This window comes from Xenopus laevis, chromosome 2L (genome assembly GCF_017654675.1).
Source record: "Xenopus laevis strain J_2021 chromosome 2L, Xenopus_laevis_v10.1, whole genome shotgun sequence".
Taxonomy (NCBI): domain Eukaryota; kingdom Metazoa; phylum Chordata; class Amphibia; order Anura; family Pipidae; genus Xenopus; species Xenopus laevis.
The window spans coordinates 8,750,521-8,761,684 of record NC_054373.1 but is presented as its reverse complement, the minus strand read 5'-3'; the positions used below and the strand labels follow the sequence as shown (position 1 = coordinate 8,761,684).

General features: G+C 38.1%; 1 long non-coding RNA gene across 1 annotated transcript; it reads right to left on the bottom strand.

The window, feature by feature from the left end:
- Positions 1–3,976: 3,976 nt before the first annotated feature.
- On the bottom strand, positions 3,977–10,470 carry LOC121399809. The gene is made up of 3 exons (XR_005965279.1): positions 10,336–10,470; positions 7,644–7,790; positions 3,977–4,100 (listed from the first exon to the last, which is right to left on the bottom strand). It is a non-coding gene; the product is annotated as an uncharacterized LOC121399809 (long non-coding RNA).
- Between the last annotated feature and the right edge of the window lie 694 nt (positions 10,471–11,164).

Below are 11,164 nucleotides of genomic sequence, written 5' to 3'. Positions count from 1 at the left end.
TTGGCATTTTAATGCAGTTGCTGACTGTGGAGATTTGGGGAAAAGATTTGGAAAAGTTTTATTGTTCAATATTGCTTTAAGAATACAATTCTGCTGTTGCTGGACTACAGCTCCCAGCATGCCTCAACCTTCATTATATGTTACATTATTCTGGAATTTGTAGTCAAACACCAAGTCAGTAAAGTCTGTGCTGGAGGGTCCCCTAAGCATAACTTAGTCAGCTAGATTGGGTTCTCAGTTATAAAAGGGGAGCTGTTTCCTTTTCCTATGTGAAAGTATCTGCTGGCGGTTCAGTGACTGTACAGAATATGTCACTATTATATTTTAAGGTTTTTCTATACCCCAGGGAGTTAGTTAGCCATCAAGGCTGGGTCCTTTTTCCCAAAGGGGAGGGGGAGTAGTTCCCCAGAGGATATAAAAAAGGATGCTCCCTTATGTTCCACCCTTTTCTGTAACACCCACTCGCTGAAGGAGGTAGGGTGCTGCTGCTAGAGCCTGAGGTGGCGGTGGACCTCAGTATAGGAGCAAGCAAGTGTCAGGTCACAAAGTGTCATAGGTCACTGTAGGAGTGATAGTTAGGATTAATTAATGAATTACTTTAATGAAGGGTTAGTACCCTGTGGCACCTCTGTTGCCATATAGGGACCTGAGTGGTTAGGATTAGGATTAGGGAGATCCTGGAGTAATTCACCTCTATAGGCTTCATCTAGGGATGGGGAGTTGGTTGCCACAAGGCAAGCAATGCAACCCAGTGAGAAAGTTGACAAGTGAGTCCTGTATCAATATAAATTACCTACCGCCACTACTTGTTCATGGAATTTATTAACTGAGCACACACCCTGCATATTTGAAGTAATTGGTATTCCATGGGTGTACAGGTATGGTACCTGTTATCCAGAATGCTATTCTGGATAATGAATCTATAATAATCTGTAATTTGGATCTTCATACCTTAAGTCTACTAGAAAATCATATAAACATGAAATAACCCCAATAGGCTGGTTTTGGCGCCAATAAGGGTTAATTATATCTTAGTTGGAATCAAGTACAAGTTACTGTTTTATTATTACAAAGAAAAAGGAAATCATTTTAAAAAATTTGGATCATTTAATTATAACGGAGTCTATGGGAGACAGCATTTTCCATAATTTGGAACTTTATGGATACCAGGTTTCTGGATAACAGATCCCATACCTGTACAGACTGTTCAATAAAGTGTTCAACTGTTTATGGCTGTGTGTCCATAACAGACTTGTATCCCTTCCTCCATCCCATAAGCAGGAGTCCATCTGTAGATATAAAGTCAAATTGTATTGTGCCTACTGGGAAATGCCAGGCGTTGGACCCCTTGCCCGGGTTCTGGAACCAGTATATAGTAACCCAAGGAAGGTTGAGGCAGACCTTAACTTGTACTTGATCCCAACTAAGATATAATTAATCCTTATTGGAAGCAAAAACAGCCTATAGGGGTTATTTAATATTTACATGATTTTCTAGTAGACTTAAGGTATGAATATCCAAATTATGGAAAAATCCGTTATCTGAAAAACCCCAGGTCCTGCACATTCTGCATAACAGGTCCCATACCTGTATATAAATTATAACACATAGGGGTTAATTGATACCGAGCCATTATAACAAATTTCCATTGTGAAATTGGTCACCTAAAAGCAAGATTGGGACTTCTGAATTCTGGATTTTGACTTTTGGCTGCCGTACCCATGAGAAGAACCCGTGTGGTTGATTATGTATATAATATATTATATATACTTTACACCTTTCCAAACAATAAAAATTCAGCCCTATGAGCTAAAGAAGAAACTAAAACAGATTTCTGGTTATAAGGTCACTGGATACGTGTATGCAGTTAGTCTTGACCTATATATAATATACAATAAAAATAGCAAAGAAAAATTTGGAAGCACCTTTAAAAAAGGGGAATAGACTAAAGTTAGTTACATCATTAAATTGGGTTGAAAAAAAGACAAAGTCCATCAAGTTCAACCCCTCCAAATGAAAACCCAACATCCATACACACACCCCTCTCTACTTTTAATTAAATTCTATATACCCATATCTATACTAACTATAGAGCTTAGTATCACAATAGCCTTTGATATTCTGTCTGTCCAAAAAATCATCCAAGTCCCTTTTATAGTCATTAACTGAATCAGCATCACAACATCACCCGGCAGTGCATTCCCCAACCTCACTGTCCTGACTGTGAAGAACCCTCTACGTTGCTTCAAATTAAACTTCTTTTCTTCTAGTTTAAAGGGGAGGCCTCTGGTATGGTGATCCACTTTATGGGTAAAAAGGTCCCCTGCTATTTGTCTATAATGTCCTCTAATGTACTTGTAAAGTGTAATCATGTCCCCTCACAAGCGCCTTTTTTCCAGAGAAAACAACCTCAACCTAAAAGTAGGGAGGGGTGTGTGTATGGGGCTGGGTTTTCATTTGGAGGGGTTGAACTTGATGGACTTTGTCTTTTTTCAACCCAATTTAACTATGTAACTATGTAACCTTGACAGTCTCTCCTCATAATTTAACTCTTCCGTCCCTCTAACCAGTTTAGTTGCACTTAGTCTCTGCACTCTCTCCAGCTCATTTATATCCCTCTTAAGGACTGGAGTCCAAAACTGCCCCCCATACTCCAGATGAGGCCTCACCAGGGACCTATAAAGAGACATAATTATGTTTTCATCCCTTGAATTAATGCCCTTTTTTATACAAGACAGAACTTTATTTGCTTTAGTAGCCACAGAATGACACTGCCCAGAATTAGACAACGTGTTATCTACAAAGACCCCTAGATCCTTCTCATTTAAGGAAACTCCCAACACACTGCCATTTAGTGTATAACTTGCATTTATATTATTTTTGCCAAAGTGCATAACCTGCATTTATCAACATTGAACCTCATTTTCCAGTTTGCTGCCCAGTTTTCCAGTTTAGACAAATCATACTGCAAAGTGGCAGCATCCTGCATGGAACCTATAGTTCTGCACAATTTAGTATCATCTGCAAAAATAGAAACAGTACTTTCAATGGCCACCTCCAGGTCATTAATAGTTGAAAAGCAAGGGACCTAGTACAGAGCCCTGCGGTACTCCACTAACAACACTGGTCCAATTAGAAAATGTTCCATTTACCACCACTCTTTGTAGTCTATCTTTTAGCCAGTTCTCTATCCAGGTACAAATACTATGTTCCAGGCCAACATTCCTTAATTTAACCAGTAACCTTTTGTGTGGCACTGTATCAAATGCTTTAGCAAAGTCTAAGTAAATTCAATAAAGTTTGCCTTCAGTGCCTTCAACTATTGTAGCACCAAGCAGCAGTGCTGGCTTTGTCTAATTCTTAGCAGCTTCATATTCCCTAAACTCCTCTCTAGCCTTTAAACATGCGAGAGAACAGATACAAAAACTACAAATAACTAATAGTAGACTATGAAGATTTTCATTCATCCAGGTCATGGTAATTATTGAAGACGTTTTATTACTCATCCGAGCAGCTTCTTCAGATGTCACCTCACCTCTCTGAAGACTTACAATGTGCTGTTGTGATTGGATTAGTGGATTAGTGTTGTGATTGGATTAGTGGAAGAGTCTAAATGCTGAGAACTTCCCCCACCAGTCAGTTGAACTGAAGAAGCTGCTGGGATAAGTACTGAAATGTCTTCAATAATTACTTAGCTAGTCAAGTTGTTTTTTGAATTACTTATATTAGATAACTAATTATAGAGGTAAAAATGGCTCTGCCCAAAAGAGCTTTCAATCTGAAAAGAAAATGGGTTGAGCTGCAAGCCTTGGGAATGGGCAAGATAGGAAGACAGCAAGGTGAGAGCTGTATATATTATATACAGTAATTTAACTCATTAATGGCAGGTACACTATAAGCCTTAAAGAGGAATTCATCGTTTACAACAACATTGTCCTTATAAGTTTGCGCATATAAAAGACAGAAATAAAACAAATATGCAGAACTGTTTTATTGGGAGTTAATCAACACATATCCTTGATTACATATTCCATTTGAAATCAAAACTTGTAAATTTCTGTGATCTGATGATATCTCTGTGTAGCCCATCAATTAAGGTGCTGCAAGGACACAGAAATCTAAATATTAGAAATAATTACATTTTATAGAAATTACATTACTTTAACAGACACTAAACTCAACAATAAAGCTGCATCACTACAACCCTAGGTCTCTAAAGAAGTTGAGAAAAACATAGTTACACAAGGAAACCAATTCACCTATGAGAATACTACTGACCAAAAACGTAATTACAATTCAAAGAGAATCGACCAATTAGAATGCTGATTCCCAGAACTATGTCAGCCATCTTGTTCTTATCTTACATACAGAGATTATTGTGTAATTTTGGGGTGATTATATGACACTGAATAAAACAGACTTGGACAGTGCTGGGAAACTGCAAATCCAGTTGCAGGAACAAATAACATACAGCCAGATATACAGAGATCAGCTTCTCATTAGAGGATTATTTTGAATTTTAATGCTGCCGTGGGCCCTAGAAAGCTGGGAGAACGTATTGCTTTAAGAATACAACCCTGATGTTGCTGGACTACAACTCCCAGAATGCTTTAACCTTGATAATAAGTATGCCAGGATTTGTAGTCCAGCAACGACAGAGTAAAGTGTGGTTAAGCAGTGCAGTTCAGCAGGCTTTAGTGTCCCTTTAATTTAGAACTGGGCGATCTAATTGCACTTCAAATTTCAAATATCTAAGACTAAGAGCATGAACATAGAGCAGTTTTAGTCAGCGTTTATTTTACAGAACATTTCAGTGAGCTTAAATGCACAAATACAAATTATTAGAGGTGAACTGAATTCGCTATTTTAGGATTTGGCCAAATCTGAGTGAAAGATTCAGACAAATACCAAACCGTATTCGAACCCTAGTTTGTAGATGTAAATGAGGGGGAAAGAACCGCACAGAGTAAAAAGAAATTTGAATTCCTTGTTTGTGTGATGAAAAGTCATGTGATTTTTCGGATTTGATTCGGCCAGGCACTTGGATTTGGCTGAACTGAATCCTGGATTTGGTGAATCCCTACAAATTAGTGAATTTGAAGAAATGAAGGAAGCAGAGGGGGGAATATCCAAGGGATATTCAAAGCTCAAAGTTCATTCCTGGGTAATTGCTCATTGGCCACCTGAAAAACAACAGTCTGACCCAAAAAGTTTTTAGTCAAACTTCGAAGTAATGGGAGTTTTTTTGAACTCCCATAACTTTGAAATTCGAATAAAAAAGACCTACCAAAATTCATCAAAAAATCTAAAGGTTTTTTTTTGGGTGTGAATAGGTCGGTTTCATCAAATTCGAATCATACGAATTGAAGTTACATCGTATTCAATCGAATTCAAATTTTTCAAAGTCCACCAATTGACTCCAAATAGGTTCTAGGAGGTCGCCCATAGACTAAAATAGCAATACGGCAGGTTTTAGATGGCGAATGGTTGAAGTTGAAAAAAGACAGTACATGATAAATTTCGATATTCAAATTTTCTAATTTTTTTCAAATTCAAATTGAATTTGGACTGTTCTCTAGTCGAGGTACACCAAAATAGCTTGAAATTAGAATTTTTTTAATTTGAATTTTCACTTCGACCCTTGATAAATCTGCCCCTTAGTGTTCTCCCTGTTTTGTAACTAAGCATCGGGGGACTGAGAAGCATTTACCGTAATTTTTGCTGCTTTGTATAATCGGCCAATACTGTTTAACCACATTTTCCACTTTCTTACTAAAATTCCCATACTGGCTCTCAAATACTGGATGCCTAATTTGATTTTTGTTTATTCCAATGTTTTTATCAACCAACAACTGTTCTCTGGGGATTTTTGACACTTCTTCATTTGCCTTAGTAAGATAGTGTCCATTGTATCCTTTTTCTAGAAATCTTTTTTCCAGTGACTTTGCTGCTATGTTGTATGTTTCTTTACTAGAGACAATCCTATGAGCCCATAGGAATTGCCCTTTAGGGATAACTTTAACTACACCAGGATTATGAAAGCTTTGTACATCCAAAATATTGTTTCTATCAGTGGGTTTTCTGTATAGTACAATGGCTATTTTATCCACTACAATATCTAGTTTTATGTCTAGAAAGTTTATGCTTTTACCTCCAATTTCATGTATAAATGTAACTGTGGGATGCTGTTTATTGGCATCATTAATAATTTCTATAAATTTGACTGATGTATAGTGATGGGCGAATTTGCGCCGGCGTCTCGTTTTTGACGCCGGCGCCCGTTTTTGACTCCAGCGTCCGTTTTTGACTCCGGCGTCTGTTTTTTGCAAAAAAAATTTTTGACGCAGGCGAATTTTTGCCGTGAATTTTCACGGGCGTTTCGCGAATGTATTCGCTGGTGGCGAATTGCGCAAATTCACTGCGAATTCGAGCCTGGCGAATAAATTCGCCCATCACTACTGGTGTACCATCCAATATGATTAATATATCACCACATATCGCATATATTTGATGAAATGCCTCTTATACTTATGAATCCCTACGAATTATACAGATTGTTTGGAGCTAATATACCCCCTAGGAATAGGAAGCCGTGAAAGTCCCTTGACCATGTAAACATACAAGGCTGCATTTGGGTAAACGGTTTATTATTAGGGTTTGCACCTTTTCTACTGTTGGAGACTGGGCAGGGGGCACAGCCATGATGCAGTGGAGGGTGGGCTGTGACATCAGGGGGCATGGCTATGACACGTGATTGGTGATTGCACGATTGACGTGTCAATCATGGGAAATCCTACCCAGTTTTCCTCATTTGTTCATCAAGTTTTGACCCAGGCAGCCCTTCAAATTACTGGGCTGTACGAGTCAAAACCGGCAGGTAAAAATACCATATTTTATTTAGTGAACTTATTGCACGAGGCTAAAGTTTCAGCTTGTCAATAGCAGCAATGATCCAGGACTTCAAACTTGTCACAGGGGGTCACCATCTTGGAAAGTGTCTGTGACACTCACATGCTCAGTGGGCTCTGAGCAGCTGTTGAGAAGCTGTTGACAGTGTAGGTCAATTGTCTTCCTTGTAGTCAGCAGCGGTTTCCATCACTCATGTACTGATTGTTTGCTACATAACTGTGCACTCTAACAGGCACCACTGAACAATTCTAACAGTTTTACTTTTGAGCCCTTAGGGTTAGAAATCTAGTCACTGGTACTGAGCAACAAACCAGTTCTCTCTCTGCATTTATAATAATCTTAGGATCAGTTTACTGTGGGTTATTAGACTGGAAGCAACTGTTTCTTTTCCTTCTTTATGAAGACCCACTTAACACCAGGTTCTAAAGGGTGGAGCTTTAAAAGTGGGTGTGGTATGAGGATAGTAGATGTGGCTTAATGTTTTCACACATCCCTTTCCTCTGCTGCCTATGCAGCCATTAATTGTACAGTGCTGTAAAATGCGTCTGCACTTTATAAATATGTGTTAATAATAATAAAACAGCATTGGTCACATTGTATCACTGGCTTTCTGCAATTCTGAAATATATATATTTTTAATATTCTAAACCCATAACTGATCAGTATACTGTCACTTTAAGAAAACAGCCCACTACTTTCTCCTTTACAGCAGTCGATTCAAGAATGGAAAGTACCTGCTTTTTAGAAGCACCATATAACGTCAGGAATACTTTCATCATAACAGCAACCCTTCGCCCTGCAGTCTTTGTCTGTAATCCCTGGGTATCCACAGTCAGTTCTTTTTTCAGGGGGCACTGCGCATGCTGCTTTCTTAGCTGGAGCTGTAATAAATGTGCAAAAAAGCAGAGACAAAATCAGAGATGGACACACATACATATATATTCTCTCACTTTATATATATATACACAATACCAATATGTGCCCCAGCACTCTCAACAATGTAGTCAGTGTAGGTCTCGGTGCACGCTCCTGTGGGGGGTCCCCGTCACGTCCCCACTAGATATACATACATATGCAGATCTAAATTTGCAATATATGTGTTGATATGTCCGTGTGGTCTCATCTATATAGGTGAGACCACACAGATGGTCAAATCACGTATCTCCCAACACCGTTCCAGCATCAATCTAGGTAATATGAGCCTGCCTTTGTCCAAGCATTTCTTGGAAAAAGGACATACTGCAGACCAACTGAAATTTATGGTGTTGGAAACGATACCTCCCTTGAAAAGAGGGGGAGATAGAGAATTAAAATTAAAACAGAGAGAGGTGTGGTGGATCAAAAAACTTGGATCATTATATCCCTCAGGTCTCAACAAAGACTATGATCTATTTCTATTTCTCTAATCCATTAAATGGATATATAGGGTTAAACCAGTGTAGTGATGGATGTGGGCCAATCATTATGCAATGAAGTCATTTCATGTTTGTTGCTTTTAAAGTTCACGTGTATAATGCTCACTTTTAATATGGCTTGATAAAGGGCATATAGCTTGCCCGAAACGTCGCTGTACTGATGTTTGATATGTAATATACACTTTTGCAAAGAATCGTGTGCTGCTTCATTCCTTCATGCATATATGTATATATATATACAAATTTGTATGTGCAGCAAAAGCAAAACTACTATCAGATTAAATGCAATATAACAATAGACTTCACATGAAGTGATTTTCAATAAAAATTAAAACAACATTGTTCATTTAGACATCTAGAACCAATGTTTTTTAAATCCAAAAAGTTTGTCACTGTAATAGCAAACAAGATCTATCACCTCCCCTCCTGGATGTTGGAATGTGATCTTGTATTGGTTCAGTGGGTGGGGTTGCCAGAGCTGTTATTGCAAATGTACCAGTTCTTGCCAATACTTGGCCATTGCCCCACCTGCCCACCCATTACCCACCCCCATTGCATCATTGTCCCACCCCCAATTGACATCACCACCAAGTCCATTATTATGCAGCAAAAAATGTGACAACCCTGTCAGTCAGTGGTCCTGGATGTTGGGATATAAGTGAATATATATATAATCATTTAAAAATCATGTAACTATTAAATAAACCCAATAAGATGGTTTTGTTTCCAATAAGGATTAATTATATATTAGTTCGGATCAAGTATAAGGTTCTGTTTTATTATTACAGAGAAAAAGGAAATCATTTTTAAAAAGTTGGATTATTATGATAGTATGGAGCCTTTAAGTGACGGCCCTTCCCATACCTGTATATTATTTTGATTATTAAATACATTTATTTTAGTGTAAAAATAAAAGTGGCTTAATAGGCTAATTAAAATATTTTTTTTAATTAATTAGCCAAAAACAAACAGCATCAGCTTGGAGTGTCAGGGCCCACTGGGCTGCCTAATTAGGCCCCCCAGCTCCCAAAACCCTTCCCCAGCCTCCACTGCCACCCTCTCCAGCTCTGACCCCTTGCCTTCACCAGCACATACCTACTCTTTTGTGTTATTGAACAGGAGGAAGGTTCAGGAGCGCAGCAGCTGTGAGGATTAGGTCTGGACCAACGGGGCCCATAATGGCCAACCCTGTCTATAAAGGCTAAAGTGTCTAATATAATAGACAAAATACAACTTTGTCATTTACCACTTTCTAACCTGTTAGTCACTCAGTGACTTGAATGGGGGGTCATATGGGACATAATAACTGACCTGTGTACTCAGGATCAAAAGCAAACTAACTGAACAGTTTTGTCCCATGTGCTCCCCCTTCTACTTGCTTGTACAGGGGTGAAATGTGAAGTGTTTAGTAATGGTAATTGATATATAATTAGTTTGGCCACTAGGTGGCAGTAATTCCTAAGTAAACTGTGAAGTATGAAATGGATGGTAGTGAACAGTGATTAAAAAACAGGAACAGGAAAGGTGGTGGCCATTTTGGCAGTGATGGAGCAAGGGACAGCAGTCTGTGTCAGGGAAAGGTGAGGACCAATGATTGGGCTGCAATTTTCCTGTAAGAAGAAGTCACCACAATAAAGTTAAACTGTTTAAGAGAAAGTCTTCCATATCTCGTGTTCCAATGTTACATGTTGACTGGTTGGTTACTTAGAAGGAGGTTGTATTGTATTCTGGCAATTACGTAAGACATCTTGTAACTCCAGCCTTTATTATTTTTTATTTTGCACAGTCTATTTACCCATTTTACCCTATTTGTTATTTTTATTTATTTACACTGAACTAAAATAGACTCTTTAAGAAGGACCCCACCTCCTGTTTGGAACATTATGTTTGCTAAATGCTCTCATGGTCTGGGGTCTGTATCGATCTTTAATCAGTTTCCTAAACAAAATATCCTGCTGCCTCTTGTGCTCAGTGGAACATTAGTTGAAACATATATAGTCTGTTGAAATACCATCTGCCGGTTTATAGAAGCACCATTTTGTTTCAGGGATAGTGGAATCGAAGCAGCAGTTTTTTCCTTCGCAATCTGCCTGGGTAATCCCTCTGTATCCACAGTCCACTCTGTCAGCTGGATTTACTGCACATTCTGTTAACCATAAAAATGTATAAAGTGAGTCTTTGATAAATGGCACGTCTTGCAAATGTATATGCACTGCAGAGATTCACTAACACATATTATACCATAATTTATAGTGGATGTTATCCAAACAATTAATTGATGTAAATTTAGAGAGAGCTCTTTTGCAGTTTATATTAATTCTATTTTATAGAGGTTTCTAATACATAATATTCAGCTTTAGACTGCTGATACTAGGGGCTCAAGAGAACATATTGCACAATAGTCAAAGTTGCGGTCTGCATCTCACACTGGATTCAAAATGTAGTGTGAGGAGCAGAGCGCAGTTTCAGGAATTGAGTATATTTCAGAAAATAATTAGAGGTGCAATGAGGTGAAGCTATTCTGATTCATTAAAAAAATCCTAGCACCTGAAAAAAAGCAATTACATGAATGCTATCTGTTATCCAGAATGCTCAGGACCGGGTGTTTTCTGGATAAAGGATCTTTTCATAACCTTGATCTACATACCTAAAGTCTGATAAATAATCATTAACATAATAAATAAACTCAATAGGTTTGTTTTGGTTCTGATAAGTATTATTTATATCTTAGTTTGGATCAGGTACAAATGACTGTTTTATTAATACAGCTAAAAAGGAAATTTGTTTAAAAAATCTGAATTATTGAACTAAAATGGAGTCTGTGGGAGACGGCCATCTCA